Consider the following 22,382-nt stretch of genomic DNA (forward strand, 5'->3'; position numbering starts at 1 on the left):
ATTTTCAGAGACATGGGACATTCACAAGTGAATAATTTATATGGGAAGTACATCTCTTTGGATCACATTTCTAGGTCCTTTGGTACTCTAAATTTCTGTTACCACTTTTTTTTTTTATCACATACTGCTTCACAGAAAGGTTACTTGTTAGACGTGTTTTACCTTCTCTGACCTACTTCACAACCTTTCCAAGGACAGAAGCCTTGTCTTCTTGCCTTTGCATCCCTCACAATACTTAGTGCTTTACACAAAGTAGACATTCATTTATAAAATGATCATCCTGAAACAGATCACTTTTAATGATGTATCAATAACAACTTATGCTAAATAATTTTATGCTACCTCTCTTCCAATAAGGAGTACCTCGGAATCTGTCAAATGTTACTAAGTTGGAGGTAGTTTAATAGCAAAACGTTTAAGGAAACTTTCTTCCACAGTAGAATTTCAGAACACTGAATGTCACCCTTTGCTGATCCCTGATCCCTTTGCCAGTGGCTTAGCCGAATGCTTCAAGATGCTTCACAAGCTGTATGCATGGAACATACAGGTCAGTCTGAGGGGAGAGCAAAACGGGAGGGACTCCCTCACCATCAAACTCAGGGCTGGTTCCATTACTGGTTATCCAGATGGAGCTCTTGGAGTCACTGTATAGAGTTTTATCCTCCAAATGTCCTCTTTGACTCCTCCTACCGAGACACGTCACAATTATGGCTTCAATTCATCTATATTTCTTCCCATAACCCATTTCTGTGTTTGTGCTGGTCACTTCCTCTTTCCATACTAAATTGGCATTTACCAAGCCATCTTCCACAGAACAACACAGTAATAGGTCAAAAAACTAGCGGGTGGAGAAGAGGGCTTTGGGGAGGGAGGAGCAATTCCATTTCAATAAGTCTGGAAACCTTGCCTGTAACACCTCCTTGTTGAAGACGTACCGTTCAGGGCAGCATAGTAAAGGCTCTGCAGAAAAGTAATCATTAACCTTGCTTAAATCCCAAACTTATTTGACCATGAAGCCCCCCTCCCCGTCCTTGTTTTTGACAGAAACCTATTACCATAATTCTACAAAATTGAGAACATACTGTCCTGAGAATCCTCTTATGCTCAATGCCAGGAACAGGAACTAGTTCCTTATTCCAAAGGTCATCCCTTCATGAGAAAACAAGTACCTTTTTTTTTTTTTAAACTTATGTCCTTTTTCTCTCAAAAATGGTTGGGGACTTCCCCTCATACCTTTCCCAGATATAATGAAGGATCTACAATGAAGAAGTCTTCCTCCTTCACCCCTCCTTCCCACCAAAGGGTGTCTAGTCTCTGTACCAGCTTAAGGTATGCAAACTTCCAGAAGATATTAACAAATTTTTTTTCAATTTTAATTGTGGTAAAATACATATAAAATTTATCATCTTAACCATTTTTAAGCGTACAGTTCCGTAGTGTTAAGTACATTCACACTGTTATGCAACCCATCTCCGGAACTCTTTAAAAGGGGATATTTTTTAATAGAGGAGAGGTGCCCATACTCAGAAAGCCAAATCTGTATGTCTTTCTGAACACGTAATTTTGTGCTATATTTTTGTAACCACTATATTTAGTTATTATAACACTTTTAATTTTCGATTATCCTTTAAAAATAATTTTCATCACACCTCCATGTTAAGAGATAATCAAGGGATTTTGCAATGGAGGAAAACTGATGGAAAGCATCTCAATGACTTTTTAAAGACCCCACTGCATTAAGTCCCTGTCCTCTAGCTCAGTGCCAAGAACTGCACCAGATGGGTATATTATTAGCAATGTCTAGAGCAACATAATTAGTTATTTATTCACAATGTCAATCATTTATGCTGTAGCCACCGATAATTCTTCTATTAGCTGCCTTCCAATAAATCTATCAGCCTTAAGTAAAACACTTCCTGGAACACAGTGGCAAGGTCACTTACAGGATATGAAAAGGGCTGTGCAGGGCTGATTCCTCACTGAGCATCCTTCGCTGCGTTGTTTGTAAGTCTTAAGGGTAATAAGCCACAGTATTGCAACCCCACAAAGCCTTCAGCTTCAAGACTTTCGAGGTACCACAGAGCATGTGGGCCTCCTGCAATTGCTCATGAAAGGGCCGTGAGAGTCCTCAGCTAGGGATGGAAGACGCTAGAGTGATGTTTATTCCCTCCAGAGAAGAGCATAACCACATGGTAGGGTTCAGAAAATGCTAGCAAGAACGGTAAAGGATGCCCCCGAGCACTCCAGTGCCTGGTGTGTGCCTTGGAACATTTAATTGGCATCTCTCAGATACTCGGGCAGCTCTAGGCTGTGTGCTCCTAAACTCCACCCCTGATACACTTTCCTCAAAGAACCGGGGCAGGTGAAACCCTGGACAAAAAGGCACGAAGAATAAAATGTATGGGCAAGTTTATTCAGGAAAAATATATGTTTATATGAGTATGGGTACACACATATCTTTTTGGTGGTATTTCAAAGATGTAGTCTTAAAAAATTATTTTATTAATGTATAGTTGATTTACAATGTTGTGTTAATTTCTGCTGTACAGCAAAGTGATTCAGTTATTTATATATATATATACATGCTTTTTCATATTCTTTTCCATTATCGTTCATCACAGGATATTGAATATAGTTCCCTGTGCTCAACAGCAGGACCTTGTTGTTTATCCATTCTATATGTAATAGTTTTCATCAAAGATGTAGTCTTGAAGCTGAATAACACACACACACACACACACGCGCGCGCACACACACACACACACACACACACACACACACATCATACCAAGAGAAAATAATGCATTCTAATTCCTTTGGGGTCAAAAACTGTGAAAAATAGGCCTATACTCCTCTGATTTTTCAAAAATTTCTATAAATCAGGACCACCTAACCAAATACTACTAATTCAGGTCAGTTGATTCCTTCTGTTTACACCTCCATACTATGTCTTCAATAGCTGGAGAGAGCAGCACTTCTCTCTAGAATTCTCTTGTTTTCCTAGCTTAATTTGATCAACTGGTACCCAATGGCATCTATTGCCCTGCTACCCTGGAGAGAACAGTTCTTGTCTATAGTTTGTGGGTAACAAACTGGTAGATTATTATTTTATACTGATGTACCATATACATTTTTGTGTACATGCCCAGATATTTGCTAGTCTGAGAACTAGAAGTTTTGCAGTTCACTTACATACCCCAAACAATTTCAGAACACTTCAGAAGTATAACATGATTTTTCTGGCGGGGGGCAGGGGGTAATCAATTTAATTATATGTATTTACATTTAAAATAAACAATTGTTTTAGAAATACAAGGGTACTTTTTCCTTTTGGAGGGCTAGGAAGAGGGAGTGTGGGGTGGCCTGGACCAGCCTGAGACCAACATGGGGTGAGGGGAGTCTAGGGGGGCACCAAGGTGGAGAAGGCCATCAGAATACCTTTTCTGTTGTTGTTTTAAGAAGTTCTAGAAGGGAATTCCCTGGCAGTCCAGTGGTTAGGACTCCGAGCTTCCACTGCAGGGGGCATGGGTTTGATCCTGGTCGGGGCACTAAGATCCAGTAAGCCACATGGCACGGCTGAAAATAAAAAAGTTCTAGAAAAGTAAAAAAAGCTCCTTCTAACCCAACTATTTTTGTGAAAGGGTAAACTGAGTCTCGAGATGGAGGCTGAGCACTGCAGGGTCACCCACCCCTCCAGGCACTGGAGATGTGGCCCTTCCAGTATCCGATCTCCACCGTTGTTACCTCAAACCAGAGGCCTGGAGCCCTGGTTCTCGGGAGGGGGAAACATGACTTTTCTAAAGAAGGAAATTAGCTCATTCATTCTTTCAGCAAACATTTGAGCTTCCCTTATGTCTGGCTTTTTCTAGGGTATATAGCAACAAGCAAAACATGCAAAGACCTGACTCTGAGGGAGTTTATGTTTGAGTGGGTACCAGTTCTGAAAAAGAAGTTCATCAGACATTCAACACACTTACTTTAAATGAACAAGTGACTTTTAGAAGATATTCTTATCTGGTCACTGCAATTGAAGACTGACAAAGCTATTTTCTCCAACACTAGATCATGGCTTCAGAAACAAACAAAACCGGATCGGTCATGGTAATTGAAAATGTCATGTACTCAGTACCACAGATCAGCAACCACGGAAGATCCAAGAGCTAAAGTCTACATGCCCACAGCAGCGAGGAGTGGGGGTCGCCACTGTTCTCATGGGACACACACTCTTCAGGCAAAAATGCTTGTCCAAAATGGGACCAAAGAATCCTGAGCTAGTCCCGCTTCCCCTTCCCTTATTTTGCATATCATATTACAAAGCAAACAGAATATCAGTGGGTCTCTCAGGGGAGAAAATATTTATTTTATTCTAAGAAAACATCATGAATGACAACAGCTATCTAACCTAACAAGATGTCATTTCTTTCTTTGGAGACAAACCATGTATCTCTCTGATGAGCAGAAAAGTCTATGAACTCATTTCCAGAGAAGGGAATCATTTCTGAAAAAGAAATGATTATTCCACTTCAAAAAAAGAAAAAAAAAAAAGCGTTCAAATGACTGAATCAGTCACATATATAGAGTGTGCCTGACTGCGATCCAGGTAGGGTCACATGATGATTTTCTTGGGCTCTGAGGCACTTTGGCCCCTTCCTCCATAAAAAAGAATATTAAAAATTATATTTTATGACTGCAGTGGTGTAAAGAAAAATATAATCCAGGCTGGGTTTGTTATTATATATTCACTATTATTCTATTTATTTTTGGGGAAAGCATTAAAATGAAAACATTTTCGTGGGCCACTAAAAGTATCATGGCCCCAGGCACTGTGTGTAATGGGTAAGTCAGCTCTGGACCTCAGACTCTTGATTTTTAAGCTACTCAGCATTCTAGTCATACATTAGACAAAAGAACTTCTAGGACTTTCTTGCCAGTAATGAAGATCTGCAGTAAGAAAACCACTATTTTACCAGTTAACAAAATACCGATGAACTCTGAACTCCAACACAAGCAAAGACATCTTTACTCCATTAAAATACCATTTGTCTTTGTAATAACTTTGAGTACCTCAACAAGAATGCAGTGTATCAGATATTCATAATTCCAATAAAGCATGATTATTTTGCAAAAGGCAGACTCTAACCCCTTGTTGCACTTATGCTTTAATGTTATTTTTATTTTACTGTTTGGTTAAAAAAAAAAGACCTGGTGTAGAATTGAAAGTATAAATGAGTAAAAGGATAAGGCTGTGCTTACCAGGACCGAGTTTCTTCACATGTTCCTTTCATTCTAGTAAGCATTTGATATGGAATTGAGTAATAATGTCAGTTTAACATTTCAAGTCTTGCCAAATAGCTTGTGATGTGGTCAGAGTATGATAAATGAAAGGACTTAGGAAAGGAGAAACAGAATAAAATAATTGCCTAGACCTTAAAAAAAGGGTATATCTCCCTCCTTCCTTTCCCTCTTATTGTTCATTGTGGTTTTTCAAGTACTACCACCACAAAATTGCATTGAGATTTTAAATCTTAAAGAAAAAAGAGGAACTTAAAAAGAACAGGAAGAACTTTTCTCGCCAATGAAAAGCATTTAAAATATTACCCAAGGGTCTGACTCATTAACAGTAGAGGGCCAACAGGAAGAAATGATTCCAATTTGGGTCACACTATGGTTTACTCTTCCTGACTCCATTTTTATTCCTCATGTATGTACTTTGAAATATGAATTTTCTTTTGTATTTCACCCTTTGGTTATAATATTTGTTATTCTGTCTTACAAAATAGTTAAAAAACAAGAAAAATTTTGCTCATAGAGGGTACTTACACAAAAATACCTAACAAACCTAAATTACAAATTTATTAATCTTTTAGCATGTTTCATACTCAAGTGGTAAAAAAATGAAAACAGCTCACTTTTATGGTTGAGGCCTTTCCAGTGTCTTCACCCACCAACTGCTAACATCCGTCTCCACCTGTAGCAGAAACACAAAATATAAATTGCTTTTTACTTTTCCAGAATGATTTCAGTGGAACATGGATGAGACATCTGGGCCAATTTTAAGGGGCAAAAGGAAGACTGGATGCAAAAAGACCATAATTTTCCTAGGAAAAAGTCATTATAGACCTATGCGACTGGTCTATAGTGGACCTAGGAAAAAGTCACCTATGCTACTGGTCTATAATAGACCTATAGCAACAATCATAACAAGTTAATTTAAAAAACAACTTATAGGGTGTGGTGTTAGAAAGTTACTGTCCAATCTTGATTTTCCCTTTCCCTTGAAATACTCAGAAAATCTAAAAAAGACTTGAACTTTCAATAGCGCTAAAACTTAAGTTCAGTGACTTGCCAGGAGCCAAGAAGAATTTCCTCTACCAGGAAGAGAGATGAAACTCCAAGGAGCGGAAGGAGAATGGATGATTTCACTCAGTCTCAACCCTCGTATCCTTATCTCTGAAACGCAAGTCTTCCACAGGATGTGAACTGCCTTCTAAGGCCATGGCCGCTCTATCCCTGAGCTCCTCTCTATGGCTGTAGCCAATAATTCCTCTCAGTTTCCATCTCTGCAAAGTACTTGGGGTGGGAAGGTAGAAGTTAATGGGGGTGATGCTTAAATGTGGTAAAATTTGGGGTTGCTTTTTTTCTGGTCACTATTTTTGAAAAGAAAGAACCACAGACATTATATAGGAAAAACAAATGTGCCTAGAAATGTATCAGATAGGTATCTTCATGAACAAAAGTTACTTGAAAATATTTCCAGTTGACTGAGGGATGAATCCAAATAAAAAGAGTGAAAAAGTAGTCACGTAGTAGCACGGCTGGTAAGCGTTAAAAGCAGTAAATAGGGAATAAAGTAGGTTAATTATTCTAAAAACAGTCCAAATAGAGTGCAAACTTCCAAATTTTTGGAAAAAATGTCTAATAAAAACATTACTATAATAGTTAAGCTCATCTAAGTCTGAAATCCTGGATCATGTTATGAAAAACGGGGAAATGAGTGGGGATAGATGGTAAAAGCAAGTTAATTTCATTTTGGGTGGGGAGTAAGAAATGCAGTTTTACTTGTGACACTAGTAACTGTTTGTTTTTTTTTTTAAACTGGAGAGAACAAAGCAATAAACTGCATATTTAAACTTAAGTTCAAAAACAGCAATAAAGGTAATAATATAGGAAAGGCAGAAAAAAAAGCAGGAATTTTTGATTTCGATATTTAAAAAACAGTCACTGGTTCATTATAGAATGAAATGTCTCATAGACAGATTTCAGGCAAATCTAGTCTTAAAATCCAACATGAAACTCGAATTACTAGAAGAACATATCACAGATATGGAAGAGATGATAAACTTGAGAATGCCATATAAAAAGATCCTTGTGAATAAATTTGAACATCTCAATGGAAACAGTTTTCTAAGGTGGTATTTAATTATTAAAACTGAACCAGAAATATAAAAGCTGAAAGGCTAAGAAATATGGTTCACTTCAAGGATTAGACAATTCCTAAACTGTATAAAAAGCTTTCAGGATATAAAACAAATGAGACTCTTCAGTTTGTTTGGTGAAGCTTATCAGATAACCTAACCCGATAAGACACAGAGAAGGAAAAAAGTAAGAGGCTTATTTGACTTAGATAAACAAGATGGAAGAACATCAAATAAAGTGCTCAGAACTCTTGATTTCTAGTAAATTAAAATAATGACACAACAATATAAACTGGGCTTATTCTATAAATATTATATAAATAAATCTCTTACGCTGTATCAATAGGTCAGATTAACACGTATTCATATTTCCAAAGATGACAAAATAGCATGTGATAAACTCAACACTTATACCTGACAACCTCTCAGTAATCTAGAAATAGAAAGATCACCTACTATGATTTTTAAAAAGATCTAAAACCAACAGACAACATTTTTGCTAAAAAGTCAGGAATAAAATAAAAAGATGTTCACAAAGTATTAGTGAAAGGAAATGAACAGACCAAATACCACCATCAGCAGGTGCAAGGCTGAATACCTAAAACTCAAGAGAAATATCTAAAAATAACCCTGTTGGAAATAGTAAGGGTGGTATCAGATGATTTGAAATACGTAAAAAGCAATGCTTTTTGTCCAGTGGTAGCAAAGGCCAGTCACAAACAAATGAAAAAAAAGACAGTCTGAAAACAGGTCATATTCAGAAAAATTATGCTTAAAGAACCTATATAGAAAACGTTTAAGGAAATCTTTAGGACAATGGTTTCCTCATGAGAAATGTTGAGAAGTATAAATGTACTTTTTTAGAAAAGGAAAAAAAAAAGCATCATCTAGCCAGGAAACTCAATATGAGGTAAACTAATGAATTTATATTTTTGGTCTGTAGAAGGTGAAGTACCATTATAGGAATATGAGAACAGTAAGAGGCTTTTATAATCAGAGAGGCTTATTTATAGGTGAATACTTGAGGACCTCAGAGGCTGTTCTATAAATTCACGATAGAATTTTTAGAAAAAAACACATTAAGAATATTTGATTATCCGGCCTTAAGTGCAAAATGCACTAATAGATTATACTCACAGCATTAAATACAAATAGAATTTGACATAAAAATACCCCCAAACACTTCATTACACTTTTGAAGGTTGGGGAAATGTTATAAATAGCCATCAATGTTATATTTCTGGAAAGAAAATGTTAATTACACTTCACTGAACCATGATAAAGCAGGTCACATTTTATTGCTTTTGGCCAAAGAACAATGTGAAACTTATAGTCAGGAGTACATGCAAGGTGGTGTTTAAAATAAGTTCTATAGGCAAACCACAACTAATGTGAGTTTGAGAATAAAAATAAATAAAATGTCAGGGTTGGTTTTCTAAAAAGGAGACACAAGTCCAATATGTCACCATGTCTGTTTAGCTACAGTGTCTAAAATAAGCTTACCTCTCATTTTAAACAACAGAGTGAGGAGAGAAACTAAAAGCCAAGTGTTTCTGACAATAACTACGGGATCAGTGTCACAAAAGCGATCACATTTACTCTTTATATCAGGACAAAATTAAAGGCCTGTTAGCTTTGGAGGACGATGATACTGAGTGACTAGGTAAAAACAGGTTTAATGGGTTGAGTTTGGCAGGGTTTAAACAAGGAACAATTTAAAGCCATGTTCGATAAAAACACTTCTACTTATGATAATGACTGTGCAAATACCCAAGGCATAGACACTTTCCCTAAAAATGTCAACTATTTGAAATACAGGAGCCCCAAAGCCTTGCCCATAAGCATGAAATCTGTTACCTTTATTTCTTGAGTAAAACACATAAAACTTCATAGAAGAAACAAAGTGAGGGTGAAAACTCACATAAAGGGCTACCAGAAATCACAGAATTTTAGGCCAGTGTGGACTATAATGTACTCAATAGCAATAAGACCAAAAAAGGGCAACTTTCCCAGTGTTCATGTCCTAAGTATCTAGAAAGTATTCCTTAAATAAGTAACACAGATGGTCAAGTAGACAAAAACAAAGCGAGTATTTTTGAGGGGATACACAGTTTGATCATGTAAATCCAAAAGGAATCTCTGTATTCAGACCGCAGTCCAGTGCCTGCCCCACACCTGCCATCCTGGGGGGCCGCTCCACGTCTATCCATTCTGATTTGAGAATGCCAGGTAACTCGGGACTCTAGGTCCACTTTGACATAAAAACCACTTTCTCTCTTCCACTTGCCCTCCTTTGAGCTGCCTCATTTCCTTTATAGACCATAAGCAAGCAACAGTAGCTAGTGAAATACAAACCTTCTTAATTTGGCTGCTGAAAGGGGGCGGAATAATATCTTCTATAATTTTGGAAGCCCAACATCCATCTACCTTCCTTCTGACAACCATACCAGCGTTTCCCTCTCCTTTGTCCTACTATCAGCCCAGGTGCTCTGAATGAAATCAATTAGGCTAAACAATTCATCATATTTCATCTCCCTGATTACTGTGATTGGTGCATGGATAGGCGTGTGACCCAAGCCACACCAATCAGGATCAATGAGACCTAATTGATGTATTTTATTAAAATTACTAAGGAAGAAGAACTTTTCCTGCTTCTATGAGACACGAACAAGACAGGATTTAGAGGCCAGAGTTGCTGTAGCCATTCTGCAAACATGTGGGGCGTGAAAATGAGCCTACATGGAGGAATTTCATTCTGATCAATTCTGTGTGCTTTTCAACTATAAAACAGATCTATACATGCTCCAAGGTGACTTACTTTCTTCTACTCAATATAACGTTTGTGAGGGACTTCCCTGGTGGCGCAGTGGTTAAGACTGTGCTCCCAATGCAGGGCACCCGGGTTCCATCCCTAGTCAGGGAACTAGATCCCACATGCATGCCGCAACTAAGAGTTTGCATGCCACAACTTAGGAGCCCGCCTGCTGCAACTAAGACCTGTTGCAACTAAATAAATAAATAAATAAATAAATAAATAAATAAATAAATATTATGTTAGTGAGATTCCTCCATGTCATTTTGCAGTGTAATTATTTGTGCAGATGGAGAGTATTTCTTTGAATTTCACTGGATACTTCGTGGTATATTTATACGCTCTACTGTTAGACCTTTAGATTGTTTCCATTTTTCTTTCCTATACAAGCAATGTTGTACATGACTCCTGTATTCATACTTCTACGTTGTATTTACCTGAACTGGAACTGCTGGGTTGTTCATCATACACATGTTGAACTTTACTGGGTAATGCCAATTTTTCTTCAAGAGTAATTGTACCAATTTACACTCCACCCAGAGTATACGCATACCTCCTTTTATTGTGCTTTACTTTATTGTACCTTGAACATATTGCATTTTTATTTATTTATTTATTTTTACAAATTGAAAGTTTGTGGTAACCCTGTGTTGTCAGATGATGGTTAGCATTTTTAGCAATAAAATATTTTTAAATTAAGGTATATAGTTTTTTTAAGCATAATGCTATTAAGCACTCAATAGACTACAGTATATAGTATAAATGTAATTTTTATATGCACTGGGAAACCAAACAATTTGTGTGACTCGATTTATTGTGACATTAACATTATTGCAATCATCTGAAACTGAACCTGCAGTATCTCTGATGTATGCCTATGTACGAGAGTTCTTTTCACTCCATATTATGGCCAACACCTAATACCATAAACTTTTAATTATAGCTATTCTGGTGGGTGAGAAATGGTATTACTGTGGTTTAAATTTGCTTTTACCTAATTACTAATGAGGTTGAGCATAACTTCATTTGTGTGTTGGCTATTCACGTTTCCTTCCCTGTGAAAAACTTGCTCATACACTTTGCCCATTTTTCTATTGAATTATTTTTTTCTTATGAATTTGTTGGAGTTATTTATATATTCCCCAAAATGTAAATCCATCTGTCTGTTATGGGTTATGGTTTATCTTCAGTCTCTTGACAAAGAGAAGTTCTTAAATATGATGCAGTTATATATGTCTCTTTATGGTGTAATGATTTTTCTGTCTTGTTTAATACATTCTTTCCCTACCCCAAGGACATGAAGATATTCTTCTATGTTTCTTTTAAAAGTTTTATAATTGTGTATTTTGTGTTTAAGTCCTTGATCCATTTGAAATTAATTACTATGTATGCTCCAAGGCAGGTGCCATTTTCATTTTTTCCATAGGGATAAGCTATTACCCCAGTATCATTTATTTATTCTTTCCACTGATTTGCATTTCAGCTGTGTCACAGAACAGGTTTCTATATAAATGTGGGCCTGTTTCAGAAATACTGTTTTACTGGTCTAATCACTTATCCCTATTGCCAAAATTACAGTGTCTAAATCATTTTGGCTTTATAACAATATAAATATCTCTAAATCCTTCTACCTGTTTCTTCTTAAGGATTCTTTTGGTTATTTCTGGATCTTTGTTCTGTATAAGTTTGAGAATCAACCTAAGTTCCACCAAAAACATGTTGAATTTTGACTGGGATTGTACTGGATCTATATTTGGGAGAACTGACATCTTTACAATAATGAGATCATCTATGAATATCTTATCCCCCTCCAATTATTTAGATCTTTTAGAAGTATTTTTCAATAAAGTTAAAGTTATTCCAGTGTCTACATAAAGATCTTTCATCAAATATGTTTCTAGGAACTTAATTTTTGTTATTATTGGAGAATATACCTTTTAAAAATATATCCTGCTTTTTCTAGAAAGGCTATTAACTTGAAAAAAATGTATTTGGAAATATACAGAAAAGTTGCAAAAGTAAGAACTGTAGTTCCTAGCTTTTTCTTGTCAAAAGCTTATTAGTTGTTTCAGAGAACCAAGTTTTGATTCTGGGATGCCGTATGTATTTATAATTGTTCAGACACAAGCAAAAAAACCCCATCAGCTACAGAATTCACAATAGAAAGTGGTTGACCGAAGTGGGAGTGGAGGGGGGAAATTTAAATGATCAAATATTTTAGAATAAGAGTGTTAAACAATCACAAAAATTTGTCATTCAAGCAGGCAATTATTCATATGCCTCAGACTCAATTTTTATTTTTTCATTCAACAAGTATTTAGGATCTATTATGCACAGACATACGTTTCTATTCCCATAGAGACCTCCAAAGACGGACACTTTACAGCTTTCCTTGCAAACTCAATTCAATTTCTATTTCTAATTTGACATCTCTAATTGGCCTTTGTTTGATCTCTCTAATTGGCATGTTTCTAAAGAGATCCAGTGGGTCTCAACCACTTAAAAAAAACCCAAACCCTAGAATTTGGAAGCGGAGACTATTGAGAAGAGATACACATCTTTCAATAACTAATAGTTATTGGTTTCCTAACCAGTATGTACTCGTTTTACCCAAAATGTACTCATTTTACTCACAATTTGATTAAATTATATAGTAAATGCCTGATGTGTGTCAGGCACTATGCCAGGCATGGAGGTTATAAAGTGGGTAAAGCAAGGTCTCTGAGGAATATATCTCATATTACAAAATGGGTGTGTTCTTGGGAAAAATCCATACATAAAGCAATCCTTAATCAAGTTGAATTGTTTTCTGTGGCATTTTAATAGATACATTAGAAAAAAACTGTTCAAGTGAAGGTTCTACCCACTCAATTCTGATGTAATACGTCAGGTTTGCATGACTTGTCAGGCACTGCATTCTGCACAGAAAGAAGACTGATGAAATGACAAGTTCAGTCTTTAGTTTGTATCATTTCTTGGGTTCCGCAGGATCACACACCAACCGTGTGTATGTAGAACTGATTAAAGTTCTTTATATGTTATTAAGAAATGTTAGGCTGATACTGCATGCTTCCCAAATCTGGGCTATATTGAATGGTAAGTTGGTTGTGAATCTTTTAGAAAGGAAACCAAAAGCAGACAGACAACACAGACTCTGCACACCAGATTTTGATGACCCATAGCTTAGATTTTGTCATTTCCTGTTTATATTTTTAAAAAGACTAACAGCTGGCACAGTGACTTGACAAAGGATCCTTCATTCTAACACTGAATCAGAGATTAGGAGTTAGAGTAGATGACCCTTCCTCATATTCCCCTGTATGTCCCTCTCTTTTTCATTCTTAGAGCAAAGTGGGCCTCTTTATAAAAAAAAGCTGGCCAAACAGAACTGGGGATTCCAACACCATTTTCCTTTTATTTTTCAATGTTGGAGGGGAAAATGGGCAAGAATGTGAAGTAGTGAATGTCTCTTGAATGAATGACCTTCATGCAAGTGGTGTTAAAGGCACTAGGATTACAAAGAAAAATACCGAGCGTCTTCCCAAGATAGCAGGCTTTCAAGGGATGTATACCAGTCAATAGACTGGATGGTAGCTGTATTGCAAATGCTATAATAGAGTTATCGACACTTTCCTATCACCCAAGAGACCTGTGTTACTATTAAAATGACCTGAATGCATCCAACATCTGAGTACCAATAATGCACCAGGCATGGGTACTGAGGACACAGCAGTGACTAGGACAGACCTAGTTCTTACCCCCATGGAACCTCCAGTCAGTGGAATGGACTGTCACAGAGTTAGCTAGTAACAACACCCAGAGGCAGCATGCTACCTACCCAGTGTGATCTTGAAAGCATAAAAAGCATATAACTCTAATATTAAAATTTGGGGCTTAGTAGTTAGTACACCAGTGGAGGAATATAATGAGTAAGACAAAACCTTCCAAAGATCCTCGAGTCCAGACAGAAATAACGAGGAAGGTGATTATGAAAGCTAATAAAGTTTTGGCAGAGTTTGTACTTAATAAAATGCAGGAAACTATAGAAATGGATGAGCATTTCTAAGCAGAAACATTTTATAAGCAACATTTTTTAAAAAATTTATTTATTTAATTAACTTAGTTTTGGCTACATTGGGTCTTTGTTGCTGCGCACGGGCTTCAGTCGTTGTGGCTCGTGGGCTCTAGAGCGCAGGCTCAGTAGTTGCGGCGCACGGGCTTAGCTGCTCCAAGGCACGTGGGATCTTCCCGGCTCGAACCCGTGTCCCCTGCTTTGGCAGGCGGATTCTTAACCACTGCGCCACCAGGGAAGCCCAGCAATGGCTTTTATAGATTAGAGGACTATAGATTAGAGTCCAAGAGCTTCTTTCAACCTAGATCAATAACTTTAAGTAATTCAGAATGTATTAGCAAGCATCGAACATGAACAATGTTAGTTTACATAGCAAAATTCCCTAAAATGAACAGAATTCAGATGGCTGTGGTTTTTAAAGTTGGACTGACTCAAAAGTAAAACAGATTTTAGTAAAGGGAAACCAAAGATATCACATGTCTTTCTTATACTAGTTATTTAATAAACTAATATTTTGGGAGATAGCTTTAGAAATTTAAATTTGTTGTTGCGGTTTATTTAATGGTGAGTACTGTAAAATGCTTCTGTAAAAACACTAGTTTTATTCAAGCAACATATGGAAAAACCTGTTACATCACTTTAGAATGTTATATTTAGAACGGTAATTTCCTTTCACTGGAGGCCTTTTTTCTTTTCTCAACCTTTCCACATCAGTCAAGAAAAACAGGCTTTGACCTATCAGTTTTTTAAAAAACAAACTACCAAATATATCACAGAGTTTTTGTTTACTATTCATTTAACATTGAGGATATTTCAATAGGCTTTCAGGTTCAGGGAACCCTGAATATGGAGAGCAGACTCCCAATAAAACATTTTACAGTTCCTACCAGTGATTTATTCATCTACACGTTCCCCACCGTTACAGCAACTAGTACTTCCTGGAAATCTTTGGTTTTGCTAATGTGGACTGCTTTTACTTCTAAAAAGAGGGGAAATGCTAAAATTGAATTATGTAGCCCACGAGGAAACTAGGAGGGTGATAATTGACATACGCAAAGAAACCTTCTCATTTTACATCTGTACTTGAGAAAACTTTTTCTTTTTATTAAACTTGTCATTAGCATACCTAGTGTGTGCTTACACAGTTATTTTGCTAATTTTAAAAGGCTCAAACTTAATATGAATGTCATTAAAAAATATTTTGGAGAGTCTAAACTGAACAGATGATTCTTTCTGTATAATTTTTTTGGTTTCTTCATGGAAAACCATTAGGATTTTTTTCAATCTATCTTGCAAGTTTAGATTATATTGTTTTATTTATTTGAGAATAAATTATATTTAGAATAAATATATGTGGTTTTCAGTTTCTAACTCCATGAGCAGATTAATATTTCTTCAGATTCAGTTTATTTGCATTGTTAGCTCAGCTATTTGGGTGTGTACAATAGCCTATAACAATAAGGACGTTTGGTCATGTGATATTAAAATTAAACCCAGAGCAAAGGCCAGTCCTCTGGTAATGCACAGATATGCTACAGAGAACACACTACCACAAATTTTACTATGAAACTGAAATATAGCACCTATGAAAAAACTGAAATATATTGCCTACTACCATAAAATTGGTTAGAACTGCATTTTCCAATCTAAATGATCAGCAAGTACAGATATTTGTTTAGCATCTGTTTCCCCCATTAGACTATACGAGACCCCATTTCTTTGGTACGTGACAGCATACCCAACACCTAGCACATGGTGGTTGCTCACGAATAGTTATGAAATGAATAACTGAGTGAAATGTCCTCACTGGATAGGTATGCTAAGCAGGTTTTTTTTTTTTTTTAAATAAATTTATTTATTTATTTTTGGCTGTGCTGGGTGTTCATTGCTGCACGCAGGCTTTCTCTAGTTGTGGCGAGCCGGGGCTTCTCTTCGTTGCAAAGCATGGGCTTTCATTGTGGTGGCTTCTCTTGTTGTGGAGCACGGGTTCTAGGTGCGCGGGCGTCAGTAGTTGTGGCATGAGGGCTTCAGTAGTTGTGGCTCACGGGCTCTAGAGCACGGGCTCAGTAATTTTGGTACGTGGGCTTAGTTGCTCCGTGGCATGTGGGATCTTCCCGGACCAGGGCTCGAACCCGTGTTCCCTGCATTGGCAGGCAGATACTTAACCACTGCACCACCAGGGAAGCCCCTAAGCAGGGTTTTAAATGAAAAAGTCCGGCTGATATATAAATGATGACAGGATACATCTTTTAGAGAAGAAATGGTTGAAAATACTAGAACAGGGAAAATAATCAAAAATATCCCTGAAAGGATAGGAGGAACTGGGACCCAGGATCCAGGACCCAGCGTTAAATAAGGTCAGGACCCATTTGCTGTTAAAACAAAGGGCAGGCAGTTGGGAGTCAGTAGATTTGTTGGCAGGCAGTAGCCCAGTGTGTTCTCAGATGATTTCTATTTTTCTCTGGGAAGTAAGAGACAAGACCATCTTCTGAATGTGATGGGCAAGAATAAGCATTTGGGAAGAGTGAGGAAGATTAGAAATAAGTCATTTGGAAGAGTCAGGGCATGAGCTGACTAGAAAAAAATCGTCAGTCAGTCAATATCCCACTGTGTCATCCACCTCTAGGTGACAGATCCTTAGGTGGGACATGGGCTTGGGCAAGTGCCTAGCAGAGAGCAGGTAGGACAAGTGGGAAGCATCACAAAAAAAGTTTTGGCTTTGGAATCAGGAGACTTGGGTCTAAGCCCAAGCTCTGCTCGTAATGAGTTGCCTGACTTGGAGGAATCACTTCATCTCTTTAGAACTTAGGCTTTACCATTTGTAAAATGAAAGCACTGCTTAAGAACCTCCATGATCCCTTCTAGCTCTCAAAGGGCTAAATCTTTACAAAATAACCAGTAAATGAGTCTAACGGCAGCACAATAAATACAGCATAAAAAGTTAGAGTTCGACAGGAACCATTTTTACTGCCTTGGCCCATGGCTTCCTTACTTTCTGACATGGGTTACATCACGACCTCCCCACTGGGCTGCCTCCAATCCTACCTTCATCCTGTCATGTGTATGACAAATGTGATCACGTGGCCTCTTTGTTTCCATCCTTCAGAAGTTCCCCTCATTGCTGACTGATGAACCCAGGCTCCTGAACCCCACCCAGGAAGCCCTTCATTACTGGTTCCTGCCTCACTTCACTGCTTCACTGAAACACTAACAGCAAAATTGCATTTCAAAAAAAGAGAAAGGGAGGATTTTCTCTGTTAAAGCACACATAAAATAAGGGTCATTCGAATCCCCTAAACATACCGATTTACTGCTTTAGGGACACATGCACTGTCATTTGCTATTTTATGACAGAGAGTCCAATTAAAAAACATCATACTCAGAGGTCTGGGCCAAGCAGTTTTCAGTAGCAATAGTGAGAATTCTGTGGCTGAGTTAAAATACACTAAGGTGAATTCCTTTCACTTTTCAAGGTGAATATAAATTAAAGCCCTCCCCCAGAGAAATGGGCTTTCCAGAGGAAGTGAAGAAAGACTATAAATAACATTAGCCCATTCATTAAAAGAATGGTATTCAACGATGTTTACACAAGTGGTTCTCACTCTTTAAACTTAAGTCTAAATATATTTTAAAAGCTGTAGGTAAAGTAGTAATTTACTGAAGCCAAACCACAAAGAAATTTTAGGAATGCATCCAGGTTATAAAATTCTATTCCCTGCTGCATAAAGAGAATTTTAATAGTTTCTATTTTGGTCATCTATTGACTAATTGTTACTTGGAAAGATTTTGGAACACAAAATAATTTGAAAAATGAAGTTTCAGTCCAATTAGGTTTCTAGGTGAGAGGTAGACATGTAAGCCCCTCACCGCTGAGTAGCCATTTTTCATACCAGGTAACTGGCAGAGGCAGTTACCTCCTCATCCTCAACCTCCCATGTCTGGGAATTTTCTTGTCCTCTCGGCACCCTTATTTGCCATCATTTCAGGAATCCTGAAGAGAGAGGGAGGGGCAATGGCAAGAAAGGTTCAATCAAAAGGCTCAATGAATTTCTTTTTTTTTTTTTGGCCATGCCACGCGGCACGTGGGATCTTAGTTCCCCGACCAGGGATGGAACCCACGTCCCCTGCACTGGAAGCGCGGAGTCTTAACCACTGAACCGCCAGAGAAGTCCCAAGGCTCAATGAATGTTAAGAGAAAGGAGAGACTGCTTCTGGTTGAGGGGGCTCCCAGACTGTCTGTGTAAATGAAGTGCAGGATGGGCAAGCAGGAGAGCTTTTAGGGAAGAGTTAGGAGATGGAAGGAAAGACATTCCAGAACAGTGGGAGAGCACAGGAAACTAGAAAGCCTAAATTCTTCCAAGGAACTAAGACGGGTAATAGTTGGAGTTGGCGTTTTGGTGGAAAACAGTAATACGTTCTATCTACAAATTAACAAATTAAAGAAGTGTTTGGTGCTGGAAAAGAAAAATTTTAAGCAATCCAAGGAGATCATCTGTCAAGATCATCATTGTCAAGAACAATACTTTCTTAAGGGCTGGAACAATGTTCATATTCACATTTCTTTCATGCAAAAAAGGAACAAGAATGGGAACGTTCTCAGATTATTAAACAAATAAATGCCAAAACAGAAAACTCCATGGACTAAATAATAGAATTTATATGGCTCAAGACTCATCCAGCAGGTGGCAAAATTTAAGCCAAGAAAATCTCCAGAACGTACAGCAAAAAACAAAGGAAAATAGGAAAGACATGGAGAGTTGATTCCAGGACGTCCAAAATCCATCCCCTGGAGTTCTAGGTGAAGAGTTGAAGAGTGCGTAAGTATTAGTGGGGAAAATATATCCTGAGCTAGAGGAGACTTCAGATCGTAAAGGCCAAAAAAAAAAAAAAAAAAAAGATTAATGAAAAAAGATCACTGGTGAAACATCAGAACTAAGGATAAAGTAAAAATTCCCCAAAGCTTCAAAGAGGTAGACAGATAGACACAAGCATACACAATCAACTAAGTTAGAAGAATCAGTCTAGCACCAGACTTATTGGCTACATTAGACTGTAGGTGTCAGAGGGGCAATGCCTTCAAAGTTGAGGAACTATCATTTTGAATCTAGACTGAAATTATCAATCAAGTGTGAAGGCAAAATCAGACATTTCCAAACATGCAGTAACAGAGCTTAGCATCTGTGCATATTATATATAAAAAGCTACTCAGGGCTTCCCTGGTGGCGCAGTGGTTGAGAATCTGCCTGCCGATGCAGGGGACACGGGTTCGAGTCCTGGACTGGGAAGATCTCACGTGCCGCGGAGCGACTAGGCCCGTGAGCCACAACTACTGAGCCTGCGCGTCTGGAGCCTGTGCTCCGCAACAAGAGAGGCCGCGATAGTGAGAAGCCCGCGCACCGCGATGAAGAATGGCCCCCGCTTGCCACAACTAGAGAAAGCCCTCGCACAGAAACGAAGACCAACACAGACATAAATAAATAAATTAAAAAAACAAATACTTAAAAAAAAAAAAAGCTACTCAAAGGGAATAGTCTACCAAATGAAAACAGGAATCTAAGGAAGGGAACAACATGGATGCAGAAAAACAGTAGGAGCTGAATATAACCCCAGAGCAGAAGAGTGTCTATAAAGAATCGAAGCTGTTGGAAAATCTCCTTCAAGCAGCAAAATTCAGTGATTCAGTGTGGAATGTCCTTCTCTATGGATCTTATTATATTCCGTGGCTCCAAAGTGAATACTATTTGCATATTGGCTTTTGATTTTTAGAAACAATCTATGGACAAAACAAGCATTCACAGCTATGCTCTAACAATAAACATAACCATGATGCTGTAAAAATTATGGTCTAACACACTGGGAGTTTATAGGCAAGGGCTGACCCTCCTGGGAGCGAGGGGGGTTCCTGAACGTGGGACTTTCAGTGCTAAAACTGGGAAAGTCCTGGGTAAACCAGGACTGGTTTGTCACCTTAGTCATGGGGAGAAGAGATGAATAAAGGCCGCTAATATCCTCATTTTGCCAAGCAGAGGTTCGACAGATGCTTTGGAAAAGAAATAAGTTGGTGACAACCAACACTAATATAGCAACTGTTAGCAGGGGCTGTCACTTAAGGAATGAGGTTTCTATGTTTGATTTCAGCCCCTTCCAAATGATTTAGATTTCTAAAACAATACATCCATTTAGAGTAGAATGAGTCAAGTCTTATTCATGAGGCATCTAACTGCTAACAAAGAGAATGTTTCAAAGCGAGAAAAACCTAGGGCTCCAAACACGGGAAGCTAACTGAAAATGATTAAACAAGGGATTCTTATCTAAACTTTGATTTGAAAGCAAGAGTATAAACAAAACCAAGGACAGGAAGATCTGTTCTCCTGTCTAGAGGCAGTGTCTGTGCTCTCGTGAAGAATGGATGGTCACAGGAAAGGACAGAAGGAAGAAGCCCTCAGTGAACCAAAAAAAGGGACCAACTGAGCAGAGTTAATCACATAACAGGCCATTAGATGCTATACTGGCACCACAGCTACTGCTGGGTAAACCAGAGTGGCCCTGTTCCCGCCACATAAAAGCTGCTCAAAACACACCCTGCTTCCTCTCTGAAAGTGTGACATTTATGAGTATTATATATTACACTAATTAAAAAAAAAAAAACCATAAATGACATACTGTGATCCAGCTGTTTTATGCCTAACTGTTATTCACATAACATATAAAAATTCAAAATACGGCGTCTTTTCATGCACATTAATACTTTGAAGTTTGTCTAATGACCCTGAAGAGGGATTCATATCTATAGATAATTTTTTTTGTCTTAAAGAGAATCCAAATCTTAGGTGTACTGATCCCCAATTATTTGTACAGGAAGCCGTTAACTTATCTACTAATGATAACACAACCATGAAAGATAATAATTGTTTCTTTCCCTTCAACTTAAAAATGCCCTCTGTTAACACCCAAAAGATAAATGATTTTAAATTTTAAATGGAAAAAGCCCACAGTCCTGCCTTCTGCAAGTCACATAATCAAAATCCATCATGAGCGTTGTACAATGCAGGGAACTAAGGCCCTTGATACATTTGACAGCTTTAATAGGTGCCTGCCAAATCACTGAACATTTATCAAGTTTCCTTATTTTTAAGATACATTTAACATTTTAAGAACATACCTGAAATCAGGATATAGTTTACCATTAACATGAACATTTAACACGGCCGGGTTTACTTAGGTTCCTTGTACAACTGTTAAATCAATTGAGTGTCTTAAAAATCCAGAGTCCAGAAACTGAGAAAATCCACAAATATCACATTCATAACTCACGGGAAATGTGTATCATGCTGACTAACATGTTTGAACCCATGAAAGGAATATAAAAAAATGTAGCCCAGGTGAGCTGAGATGTTTGTCCTATAAGTGAAGACAACTGAGATTAGAAACACTAAAAAGGACAATATTAGACCCAAACAGACACATTTCTCAATTCTTTTGAACTACAAATTATATATGGTTGATCCACAAATTCCAAAAGAAAAAACAATAGAACTGTGATTCCTCTACAATGTCCATCCATAGCTTTTATATTTTCATTTTAATTACAAGACTCTTAAAACCTTCATTCAGTTATTTCAGGGCATTAAATCATTTCAATGTCATTTATTAAAAGTGAAATTTGCAGCAAGTAAATCTACACAACTCCCCAAAACAATTTTTTTCAAAAAGCAGTGAAAGCTGCAATTTACTTGCACTCCCGGAAACTATATGAAATGGATTGGAGGAAACTTAATGAAATAATGTAAAACATTTGTATGAAATTCAAAGTAGTCTGTTATAAGCCCTTTATAACGGGGTAGGAACCGTATCCACCTACATTTTCATTTCCTTTGGTTCCCAGTGACAGCTCTATTGAATACTCAAATTAAAAGGATTGAGAACTAATTATTTTTCCAGGGGAAGAGTCACTCAACTACTTTAAAACCTGGGTAGTTTTAAGTTTCTGCATCCAAAAAAAATTCTCCTAGCTCTTCTTGAAGGATAACATCCTATAAATTCCTACCCGCTCCTACCCTGAAGTCAGTTACAAACCACAGCC

The 22,382-nt window shown here is 37.6% G+C and overlaps 1 protein-coding gene across 4 annotated transcripts in view; it reads right to left on the bottom strand.

The window, feature by feature from the left end:
• PLEKHG1 (pleckstrin homology and RhoGEF domain containing G1) overlaps positions 1 to 22,382 on the bottom strand; it is a 225,932-nt gene that overhangs the window by 160,566 nt on the left and 42,984 nt on the right. For all 4 annotated transcript variants that reach the window (XM_082405444.1, XM_082405446.1, XM_082405443.1 and 1 more), the window contains one exon: positions 5,910 to 5,968. The gene's annotated coding sequence lies outside the window, so the exon portion shown is untranslated. The remainder of the gene's footprint in view (positions 1 to 5,909; positions 5,969 to 22,382) is intronic.

Source organism: Balaenoptera borealis (genome assembly GCF_965194805.1).
Source record: "Balaenoptera borealis genome assembly, chromosome: 9".
NCBI classification, from domain to species: Eukaryota; Metazoa; Chordata; class Mammalia; order Artiodactyla; family Balaenopteridae; genus Balaenoptera; species Balaenoptera borealis.